At 44.9% G+C, this 11,125-nt stretch overlaps 1 long non-coding RNA gene across 1 annotated transcript; it reads left to right on the top strand.

Moving 5' to 3' along the window:
- The first annotated feature begins 2,907 nt into the window (after positions 1-2,907).
- Positions 2,908-7,291, top strand: LOC116782156. The gene is made up of 3 exons (XR_004355156.1): positions 2,908-2,997; positions 3,789-3,886; positions 7,204-7,291. It is a non-coding gene; the product is annotated as an uncharacterized LOC116782156 (long non-coding RNA).
- The last annotated feature ends 3,834 nt before the right edge of the window (positions 7,292-11,125 follow it).

The following is an 11,125-nucleotide window of genomic DNA, read 5'->3' as shown; positions in this document are numbered from 1 at the left end:
ACATTTCCACTTGATTTAGTCAACGAAGATGTCCTTTAGAGCCAGGAGAGAAAATCTGGGTGCTGCTCATTTTCTTCCTCTGCTTAAGTCTGACAGGTTGTACCACTAGCTACAAAAGGTATACCTAGCTCAGGTGTGGGCACCTACATGGCAGACAACTGCATTTAGATAAGAAAACCAGCACCTATTTTACCTCCTATGAAGAGATTTTGACCATGGGGATCCAGAACTCACAGGCTGCTTGACTTCAAAGAAACGTGATGAAATGTGGGAACTCTGGAAGCCTTCAGAAGATGCTTGGTGAAACCCATATTCTCACTTATATATTCTGAACGTTTCCATTTTTATATCATAATAGATCCTGAAGGGCTCTGCAAAGGTCCTTTTATTGAATGAATTCAACTAAAACTAATGTTTTAATAATTTGAGTGAGCTGGTGCATCTTCTGAGGAATTTCCAGTTTGATTTTGGTCTCATTCAAAGAAAAGAAGTTTTAGAACAGAGTTCTCATGAAATTCTACTTTTTTTGAAACTCAGAGAGCCCAAATGAGAGTTGAATGCAGAAAACAGGTTTTTGAAGCTCTTTTATTCATATTCAAATGAGATGATCACTATTTTAGTTCCATTGCAGATATACAAGAAAGGGAAACTGAGAATAAGAAATATTTGCATCACAGTCAATTTGTGAATCTGACTGATAAAGCAGTAGCTAATGTAGAAGGATCACCCTGCTTTGTGCCTATTATATCTATTATAATAGATATAATGCCTATTGTAATAGATATAGTGCCTATTATCTCTATTACATTTAGAGATATATTCAAGTGTAGTGGAAGGAAGGGTAGAGTGTAAGCACCTAACAAATACCATACTCAAAGTGTGGCCTACATCTGCAACTTCTGAAATCTCATCTAGAGGGTCTTTCTTAGCAAGCTGGTCATGAAGAGTAAAGTTATTTTCTGCAACCGAGGGATACTCTTCCAAGAGTATCTCTTCCATAGTTCTCTTCCCTTTTGTCTGAACTCCATTTTGACTGTGACAAATCGAGATTTGGCATTTGCTAAAACAAGGACAGTAACAGGCATTTTTTGTCAGCATATGGGAGCAAAGACATTAAGATTCTTTTTTTCTAGGAGATGCTGGTATGTCTCCACAACTGTATACAGAGTTTAATTAAGATGTGATGTTTACTACCGTCTTTCTGGGGCAGAACAGATGTTGCACTCCAGAAAAAGGCTCTTCCAAGATGACTGAAGAATTCAGTGACATATGGAAATTAATGGGATTTTTGTGGTCAAATTTATCTCAGCGCTGCTTGCCACAAGGAGGTCTTGATTCGTGAGTACAGTCTTTGGGGCTCTTCCACCACCTAAATCCAATGGTATTACTAAAAGTAATGACAAACCACTTCTTTGAAGGTACTTAGAAACGTTAGTGACTATAAATAACACCTAAGTGATGAAAAAGCATCTTTATGCCAATAAGTGAACTCTCTTTCACCTAAACGAAGAGACATAAACTTGCCTGAAGTGTGGGAACAATCTGGTAGGAGCAGTGGGAATAGTGTTGACTAGTATTTGAGTGTGGGTGGATGCCAAGCTGTGCACTTCCCGCTGGTGGATGGGCTGAGACCTCCGTGAGAGGCCAAGGCACCAAGCTGTGATGAGCTCTGTATCCTTTTCTCCCTGTATGGTTAGCCTGCACCAAAAAGCCTATGCCTTAGCTCAGCCTGACAGCCTCTGTGTTGGTAGGACCAGCGCCAGCTGTGATCTACAAGCTGGGGACTGCTGCTGGCGCTAAGCCTCAGCTTCCCCAGCCCAGCTGCCAGCAGGACTCCTTGGAGTGCATCTGCCTTGGATACATGGGTTGGGGTTACCCAGAGCACAGGTAACATCGGCGCACGTGCACGACATACTGTGCACCCATATCTTGGGAAACCTGCTAAAATCAGGGAGAATTTTTCCTCTTCTCTGTGTGGACTCCACACTGAAGAAGAAAACATTTTATGGTATTAATAAGAACACAGCTTGGTTCCTTGGTTCTGAAGCAGACAAATGCCAAATGTGTACAACTAAAGGAGCACTTGTTTTGAAGGCAGATCAGCTGCAAAAAATGAATTGGCTTTGCTTTTCACATCCTCCTACGAGTCCCCAGAATAGTTGGTGTGGTTTGCAGTTATGCTGTCCTTTTTTTAAGCGTATTTTCTTCTCTTTTGTACTGGCAAAAAAAAAGTCCTCTTCATCAAGAGAAACAAGAGTCTCCATATGCTTCATGTGGGTAAAATCAAAAGGGGAGTATATGAGGGTACCACTGTTTTATAGCTACATGCATCTCCATCACAGGATAAAGAGAGGTTTTGTAAATAGCCTGGTGTTCCTGTATTGACATTTCCTCTGCAGGCAGTGCTCCAGCTTTGTGCGGGCGCCTGGCACTTGCACACAGCTCTGCTCTGTTATGGAAAGCCAGTCATGCATGAGCTGATCACTGGAGACAAGCAAGGAAAAGGGGGACCTCGGTGAAGATGAGTCAGCTGGGGACAGGGAACACTGTGTCTTTTGTGGAGTGGTGTTAATAGGGAGAGAGGGAGGCGAGAGCAATGCTTGCACGGCATCCCCAGGGCCCCTCCTCGCCCTCCAAACCAGTGTCAGCAAAAGGCAGACCTGCTGGAGCACGGCGAAACTGTGCAGCAGGAAAACAAAAGCCTTGGGGTGAAATATAACTCCTGGGCATTTGTGGAATAGAAGTTCTGGGGAGGAAGAAGGGGGGAAATCACGCCATTGCTGCTATGGAAACCAAATCCTCCCCATCACAGGGAGGAGATGTGCCAAAGTCCTGGACAGCCTGGCTGCTGCTTACATCACAAACCAGACCCCCTCCCTGTTCCTCACCACTCTGTTCTCTCCTAAGAGCTTAACAGTTTTGAGGCCTCATGTACACAAATGAAGGGTTATGGAGCTGCAGTGGTGCTCAACCAACTGTCCTGGCAAAATTATTTAGGTCTTTCTCTGAGGAATGGCAGAGGCTTTCTAGTTAATATTTGCCATTACAGGAGTGTGCTGGGCTTTTTTTGCTCCCCTCTGAATCAGATTGAGGGGAAAAAAGGAGATTTAGAGGCATCACCTCTGATTCATGTCTGTCTCTGTGACTTTTTCCATGGCTGAGGTTGGATGAGAAATATTGGCTGGACAATTAATTTTGGAATGGACTCCTGGTTGCAAGAAATCTAGCAGAGAAAAACATACTTCCTATCCATATTATTCTGCTGCATCCATGTCTGAGGAACTGAGAGCAGGGTTTTACTGGTGGAGGCAAGGGGGAGTAAGGACCAAGGAAAAGAAGCAAAAGAAAAAGTGTGATAAGGAACTGAGCAGGCCTCTTGGCCTGTGTCTGTGCCAGGCTGTAGGGTATGAAAAGCAATTTCTCTCCAAGCCCTGGATATAGAAATATCTTGCCTTTGTTTGTTTGTTTGTTGGTTTGTTTTTTTTTTTAACAGCAGCTGTGCTCATTACAGTGTGTGTTCATGGCAGTTTTGTATTTACCAGTTTTCTTATACCAGAGCCAGAGGCAGTTTAGTGGGTTCCTGCAGATAGGAAAAGCTAGCAGTCATATATTTACTGCATCATCCATATGCAAGTCCTTTAATTCAGAGAAACGTCCTTAACAGGCTAATTTGCAAATATAAGTGAAGTAGAGGCTATGGCATAAAATGATCATAGTTGAGACCCCTGCTTGGAGGGAATCCTGGTACCTGCTGTGATGAAGACAGATGTGTCTGCTGAATTTCTCAGGAGGTAAAAGAACATTCCCCACATTAGGAGCCAAAAAGCCAGGTACTGGTGCCAGTGGCATAGGAAGTTACTGGAAACCAGGAAAATACATCGGGGAGGTATGTCTACCCTACTCTTTTATTACTCCCTTTATCTGTAATTAGCTGCTGTTGGAAAGCCTGAGTGCAGCCATTCGGATAGTCTGACACAGTTCCTTCTGTGATGAGTAGTCCCATTGAACCAAATAACACCAGTGATGGGTATATTATTATGAATTACTGGCAAGTATTTCAGGATTTTGACTTTATTGAGGCTTACAGGGATTCTACATTGTTGTAGCTCCTTGGATATCAGATAACCCATGTTCATTGTGAATACCAGCATCAGCCCTGCCTGCTGTTACTGGAAGTTTGTGGGGCCACACTTATCAGGCCTAGCTGTACATGTTATAAGGCTTCAGTGTATTTTAGCCATGACTAAAAGAAAAAAAAAAAGCATCTGAAGACAGAGATTTGTCTGAGTCCCAAGAGAGGGGCTGAAGCTGGGAGGAATTTCAGTGCTGTAATGATCAGCATCTTCTTCAAAGACAGGAAAAGTGTTAAGTATTTGTCATATTTGCGTAATTCTGTGACAGAGGATTCACCCTCTGTTATGAGCCCGTTTTGGTTAGAATAAAACTCTTGCATGTCTCACTTCAATGATTTTCAGTGAAAGGTTAGGAGGAGGTGGGCACTGGAGCAGCTAATTCAGTGATTGTGCAGTACCCGCTCTTAGATTCTTGGGGGTTTATTCTGTATTAAAAATAAGAAGCAGTTGTTTACTCCGGGATTACTGAATGGCCTCTGTTCCCATGATACCTAGAGGAGGCTGACAATTATTCTCCCTTGGTTCTCCCTGGAGCTATTTTCTTTGCTGGCGGGGAGGAAATTGTTCATGTTTCATTTGCGCTACTGTTGTTCCAGCTGCCAGAGCAGGAATGTTTGTCTGCCAGCCTGCATTGGTGGCAGCGGCTCCCCTTAAGACCTACCATCTGTTAGTGTTATTCCTATTGTCATCTGCATGATGGCAGCATCTAGATGGATGTCCCTCTGTTCTAGGCACTGCTTTGGCGTGTCAGGAACAGCAGAAAGACAGGAACGGGCAGAATGGGGACAGGTAAGGAACACCAGGGTGTGGAGAGGAGGACTTGTCTGCCCCAGGCCTCTCGGCAAGCTGGAAACAGGGCCTTGAACTACATCCTGCTGTCCCTGGCTCCTCTTGGTCTCTGACTGACATAACTCCTACTATAAATAGCAGCTGCAGCACAACACAAGGGTCTGTGAAGTCCCCCATTTACAAAACAAGGCTTCTTATAAACATCCTCATCCTGAATCCTTATATGATCTGGACAGATAAAGGAAAGGAGAGGAATTTTCATTTAATTTCACCTGGTTCTTAGCTGACTGGGATCCTCTGGAATATGGGGTCCTCACTGCTCCAAAGGGTATTTTTTTGTTGGCTCATGGGTTCCATGATGAACCCTTCCAGGCCTGGAGATTTGGATGCTACAGGCCAAGCTTGAGCCCCATCATGCTGAGCCCATGTTTTAAGAAATGAAACCAACTCCAGGCTGGCCAACCCTTGTCACCTTGAGTGACTGTGCTCGGATACATCCTTGGAGCCCGGCCGTGCTGGAATCCCCACCCGGAGATAACTCCTGTCATTGCACCCCCCGGCTTTTCCCCCTCCCTTTGTTCGGAGCTGGGGAGGCTGCCGGGGCCGGCTGCACCCGGCCGAGCCTGCAGTGCCGGCACGGCACCACGGAGCGGCACCGTCCGCACGGACACGCGGGGCGCGACCGCCCGGGGACGGCACCGCGACCGCCCGGGGTCCAAACCGCCACCCTACGGGATCAGTCGCAGACCTGCTTTAAGCGGGAGGCAGGTGCCCACACACCTCGGCTTGGCACATACACAGAAAGAGCCTACACAAAAAAGAGCATTTCCCTGTAAACTCAGCCCCAAAAGTCGAGGGGCTCTGCACATAGGTTTATGAAGCATGAGCGTTTGCATCACATGTGTCTGTGAAGGGTGGGTTGGTAACTCAAAGCACTGCTAACCCATACGGAGTTGCATCCAAACACAGCTATGAGTTTTTCACTGTTTACAGTATTTGGATTTGGTAGGAAATGTTTGTTTTGTTTGGGTTTCTCCCCTCCTGTCTTTCTTTTGGTCTTGAAATTACATTTGTGCTTCCAGATGCTCAAATGATTCAATATTAAAATGTTCCCAGCAATGTTGTCTTATTTTTCTTTTTGAGACAAAACTTAGCAGCAAAATTTTTCAACTTTAAATTAATCCAGTCTTCGCTGTTTGCCATACTATGAACAATGTTTCTAGCAAATGGCTTTATACATGTCGATATCTAAATCATGTCTATTTTCACTTTCTGAAAATGATGGCTTTTTTTCTAACTTGGAAATCTGGATATTTAGTGATTAGCAGTTATGTTTTTAAGCCAATTTAATAAGTCTTAAGAAGGATATAAAAATAAACTGGTAAAAAAAGAAACATTTCAAATCCTGTCAAACAGAAATTGGATCTGCACTTTCCATTAGTTCAGTTCCTTCATTTTTTGACCACACGTCATCCCAGTAGTCCTCCCAGTTCTTATTTGAGCACTTCTGTGGCTGTTGTAGGGCTACCTGGGGCTACACAGGAAGATGTGCCAGTGCTCCAGCCCTCATGTCATGCGGACTAGGGACACATCTGCAGGATGCCACATCTCCTTTCCAGAGGAGACTGAGGTGATGGGAGTGACTTCAACTGTGCTCCACCATCTCACCCTGGTCATAATGTATGAGTGCAGCTTCAGAAAATGGGAGTCTCCCACATTTACCAGTTTCTGTGTGGCCACTCTGCTTTGTCTGGCAGAGCCACTTCCCTCCTCCACCTTTCCCAGACCAGAACTGCAATTTCTGTCTTTATTTCCCTGTGGGTTTTGGAGAAGTCAGTTGGACATGATGTTTTGCCATTTTTGAGAGAAGGCTTGCTCCTGCATCCTAGCTCTCCACTGGTACATTTTGAAACGAAGGGCTTCAAGGAAGATGAAGGAGGATTTGCCAGTCCAAACTAAAACAAAATGGTTTCAGTTTGCATACATTTAAAGAAGATAGTTTTGTGGGTTGACAGCCTGAGGAATGCTTAGTTTTTGTTGTCAGATGACTTAATATATCACACACACATGTGGACCCCCCAGTAATCAATAGCTTAAAGTCAGACACCATGCTTGGAGACAAGACTCAGAGCTAAAACAATTGAGGAGACCCTCAAGTCCAGTTTCCCAAAGTTATATGGGGTACCTAAATCCCACTGAAGTCAGTATCCCCATGTTATCTGTGAAAACCTTGCATGAAAATCAGTTGCAATGTTTTAATTGTCTTTGCTCTCTGTTTCAGCAAGCTCAAAGGACCAGGCTGAACCCAGCAGTCACAAGCTGGATGGACACTCCGTGAGCACGTATTGGAGTCCATAGCTGCACATCCCTGCTGTATGTTGTTTTCTCTGTCTTTTGTGTTTTAAGAAAAAAAACTCAAGCAAAACCAAACAAATAGAATGTAGCCTGCTTTCCCTCTCCTCTCAAGATCACAGTCAAATTCTTGTAGTTCTGCCCTCTTCCTTCAAAGGCCCTTGCCCCAAGACTGGTGGCACAACAAACAAGTCTTTTCTAAAGAAATATAGGCAGTAAAGAGTCCTTTTGTCAGTCCCATCCTTTCAATGTCTTTAAATCCAGAAGGGCTGCTCTCTGCCAAGCCTAAATGAGCTGTGTCAGCTTGGGTTTGGATGCTTGCCTTGGTCCCAGGCATTTTCTTCCACAGTTGTTGTAGGGCACAGGTAAACAAGGCAGCTGTTGAGGGGAGTTAATGGCCAGACCTGAAAAATGGCCCATCGCCAATTTGCCAAGGCTGCAGAGTCAGGTGGTCCAACACAGCCAAAGCCAAGGCCAAGGCTGCAGCAGTGAGGACTGTGTTTGCACCTGGAAGCAGAGGCAGTCTCTCTTCCCATGGCCCTTCATGCCCCATGGAGCATGATGGAGCAACCACCCCCTGCTTCTCCTTTCTGTGGCAGAAGCAGACTCACCAGGTGTGGTCCTTGTTTCCCTTGTTCCTCAGAAAAGCCAAATGAAGCCTTGTCTAACTTTTGACCAGCCTTGAGCTTGATGTCCCAGTGGGGACAGCTTCCCTATGATGCATCACACTGTTTCTGAAACAGCACTGTGCCTGTCAACAACACTCCTCTGCCCTGAATTACTGGGTGGAGGATGAGGACAAAGGAAGAGAGGTCAAAGAGATCTGATGAACAGCAGAGATACAACCCCGCAACACTTCATTTAGGAGAACAGCTGCCTTTTTTCTGTGTGGTCTGAGCAATCTAAAAGCAAGGGCCAACACGTTTGCATGCTGTGGTCCTGGTATGAAAACAGCAACTGGCTGCAAAAGTTTCACTTGAACATGGATCCTGGTGCAAGAGTTAGGGAGTGACAGCCAGCTGTGTTCACCCCAAGGCTCCCTGCCCTCCTCATTCTCCCACTCTCCACAGGGAAATTGAGGATACCTCCCACACCCAAGCAGCTTGCTGGGAATGATATATTTTGTCCCTTCTGCCCTTACAGTTGTCATTTTAAGGGCTTCTTCTCAGCTGAAAATAGAGGGTGAGGGAGTGACCTAGCTGTCTGTCCAAAATTACTTGGGAGAGTAAAAGCTCTTTGTGTGTACTGTGTTTTTCTAAGATATCTTTGCATTTGTGTTTCTATGATGGCCCATTTGAGGCTACATTAGGGACTGTGCCAGCACTTCATAAAAAGTTGGATGTGTCCGGAGGACCCTCCCAGGAGATAATGACAAGTGATACAAATTGATGAGAACATGGACAGGATGCCTAATAAAGCACACTGAAATGATCATCTGCTTTTTGGCTGAGGTTTTATATAAATAAAGTAAAACTTGGTTGTCTCTGATTTCTGTGCAGTCATTGCTTCTTTCACATATCGTAACTGAGAAGGCAATTTGAGAGGGGAGGAGGAGGTCATTTCTATCACTGTGGCTGAAACCACTATTACAGCAGTAATAGTAGAAATGGATTTTCTGCCTTAAATTTTCAGGTTAGGACTTGCTATCTTCTCAAAATACAAATAAATGCAAGTCATTGGGCTCACCTGGAATTGCAAAATCATGGAATAATTTGGGTTGAAAGTGGCCTCATCAGGTCATCTATTCCAACTTGTTACTCAAAGCAGCACCAAGCTACAACAGGTTGCTCAGAGCTGTATCCAGTCAAGTTCTGAGTATCTCCAAATGTAATACCTTTGGATACAGCTCCTCTGGGACTCAACAATAAGGTTGAGTGCCTGTGGATCAGAATGAAGGGGAAGGCCAACAAGGCTGACAACCTGGTGGGAGTCTGTTACAGATCACCCAATCAGGGTGATGAGGGTGATGAATTATTCTACAAGCACCTGACAGATGTCTCAAAATCACCAGCTCTTGTTCTCGTGGGTGACTTTAAGCTGCTGGATGTCTGCTGGGAACGCAACACAGCAGAGAAGAGGTAGTCTAGGAGATTCTAGAGTGTATAGAGGATAATTTCCTGCTTCAGTTGGTAAATGATCCTACCAGGGGTCCAGCCCTGCTAGACATGCTGTTCACAAACAGAGAGGGTCTGGTGGGAGATGTGGTGGTTGGAGGCCATCGGGGGCACAGTGACCATGAAATAATAGAATTTTCAATACTCAGGGCTGCAAAGAGGCCCATCAATAAAACTTCTACCCTAGACTTCTGCAGGGCAGATTTTGCCCTACTCAGAACACTGGTTCAAAGGGTACCTTGGGAAACAGCCCTTGAAAACAAAGGGGTCCAGGAGGGACAGACATGCTTCAAGAAGCAAGTCTTGAATGCACAGGAGCAGGCTGTCCCCGTGTGCCAAAAGGCGAGCCAATGGGCGAGATAGCCAGCCCGGCTTAACAGGGAGATTTTGAAGGAAATTAGGGGAAAAAAAGAGAGCTGACTATGGAAAAAAGAGCTGGATACTCACAAAGAGTTTAGGAAAATAGTTAGGTCATGTAGAAAGAATATTAGAGACAAAGGCACAATTTGAACTTGATCTCGCCACTTCTATTAGGGATAACAAGAATTGCTTCTACAAATACATCAGTAGCAAAAGGAGGGGCAAGGAAAACCTCCATTCTTTGTTGGACATGGGGGGAACATAGTCACCAAAGATGAGGAAAAGGCTGAGGTACTTAACATCTTCTTTGCCTCAGTTTTCAACAGTAAGACAGGTTGTCCTCAGGACAACTGGCTTCCAGAACTAGTAGACAGAGACAGGAAGCTGTGTAGCGCCCCTGTAATCCAGGAGGAGACAATTAGCGACTTGCTGAGCCACTTGAATCCTCACAAGTCTATGAGACCAGATGGGATCCATCCTAGGGGATGGAGCTGGCAGAAGAGCTCGCCAAGCCACTCTCCATCATTTACCAACAGTCCTGGCTCATTGAGGAGATCCCAGATGATTGGAAGCTGGCAAATGTCACGCCCATCCACAAAAAGAGCTGCAAGGAGGACCCAGGAAACTACAGGCCCGTCAGCCTGACCTCAGTGCCTGACAAGGTCATGAAGCAGATCATCCTACGTACAATCACACAAGTGCTTCTTGACTTTCTTTAAGAAGGCATTTGTGAAGTTTACCTTTTTCCAGTGATCCCAAATCATCTCTAATTACCATGGCCTCCCAAGGATGACAGCAAATGCACTTGCAGTGACATTCGCTACCTCTCTCAGCCCCATCTTAATAATCACATTTTGTCCTATGGACTTGTGTATGTCTGATTGACTCAGATGATCACCTTTGCCGAAGGTCCTGCTTCCACAACTTTGCCACATTTGTTAATGCCGTAGAATAAAACCAGCAGCTGCTGCCTATCCACCCCACAGTCATTTTAGATGTCTAATCAAGAGTAAAAGTTTGATTGTAGACAGCATTTGAGATTGTTTAAATTTTTGCTTCCCAAAACTACTCTATGGCCCTGTCTTCATTTTCTGTTGACTGATGTCCCAACGTTTTTTTTACCCCCAGAAAAAGACAGGAAACAAATTAAATACCTCAGAACGTTGAACGTCTGTCTGAGTGAGGAGCCTCTTTGTCAGCTCCGGGCCTTCTGTTGTGTCATTCACATGCTCTGGGGAAATGTCCACAACCTTCATTGTCCTCTCACCCTGAAGATCAAATAATTCTGATGCCAATAGGCTGGTTTTGAATTACCATGTGATGATAACTGGAGACCAGGAGAAATGGCTGCTAAAAGCAGAGATATGCCTGGGAAAA

This window comes from Chiroxiphia lanceolata, chromosome 2 (assembly GCF_009829145.1).
Source record: "Chiroxiphia lanceolata isolate bChiLan1 chromosome 2, bChiLan1.pri, whole genome shotgun sequence".
NCBI classification, from domain to species: Eukaryota; Metazoa; Chordata; class Aves; order Passeriformes; family Pipridae; genus Chiroxiphia; species Chiroxiphia lanceolata.
This window is presented reverse-complemented; position numbering and strand designations above follow the sequence as displayed.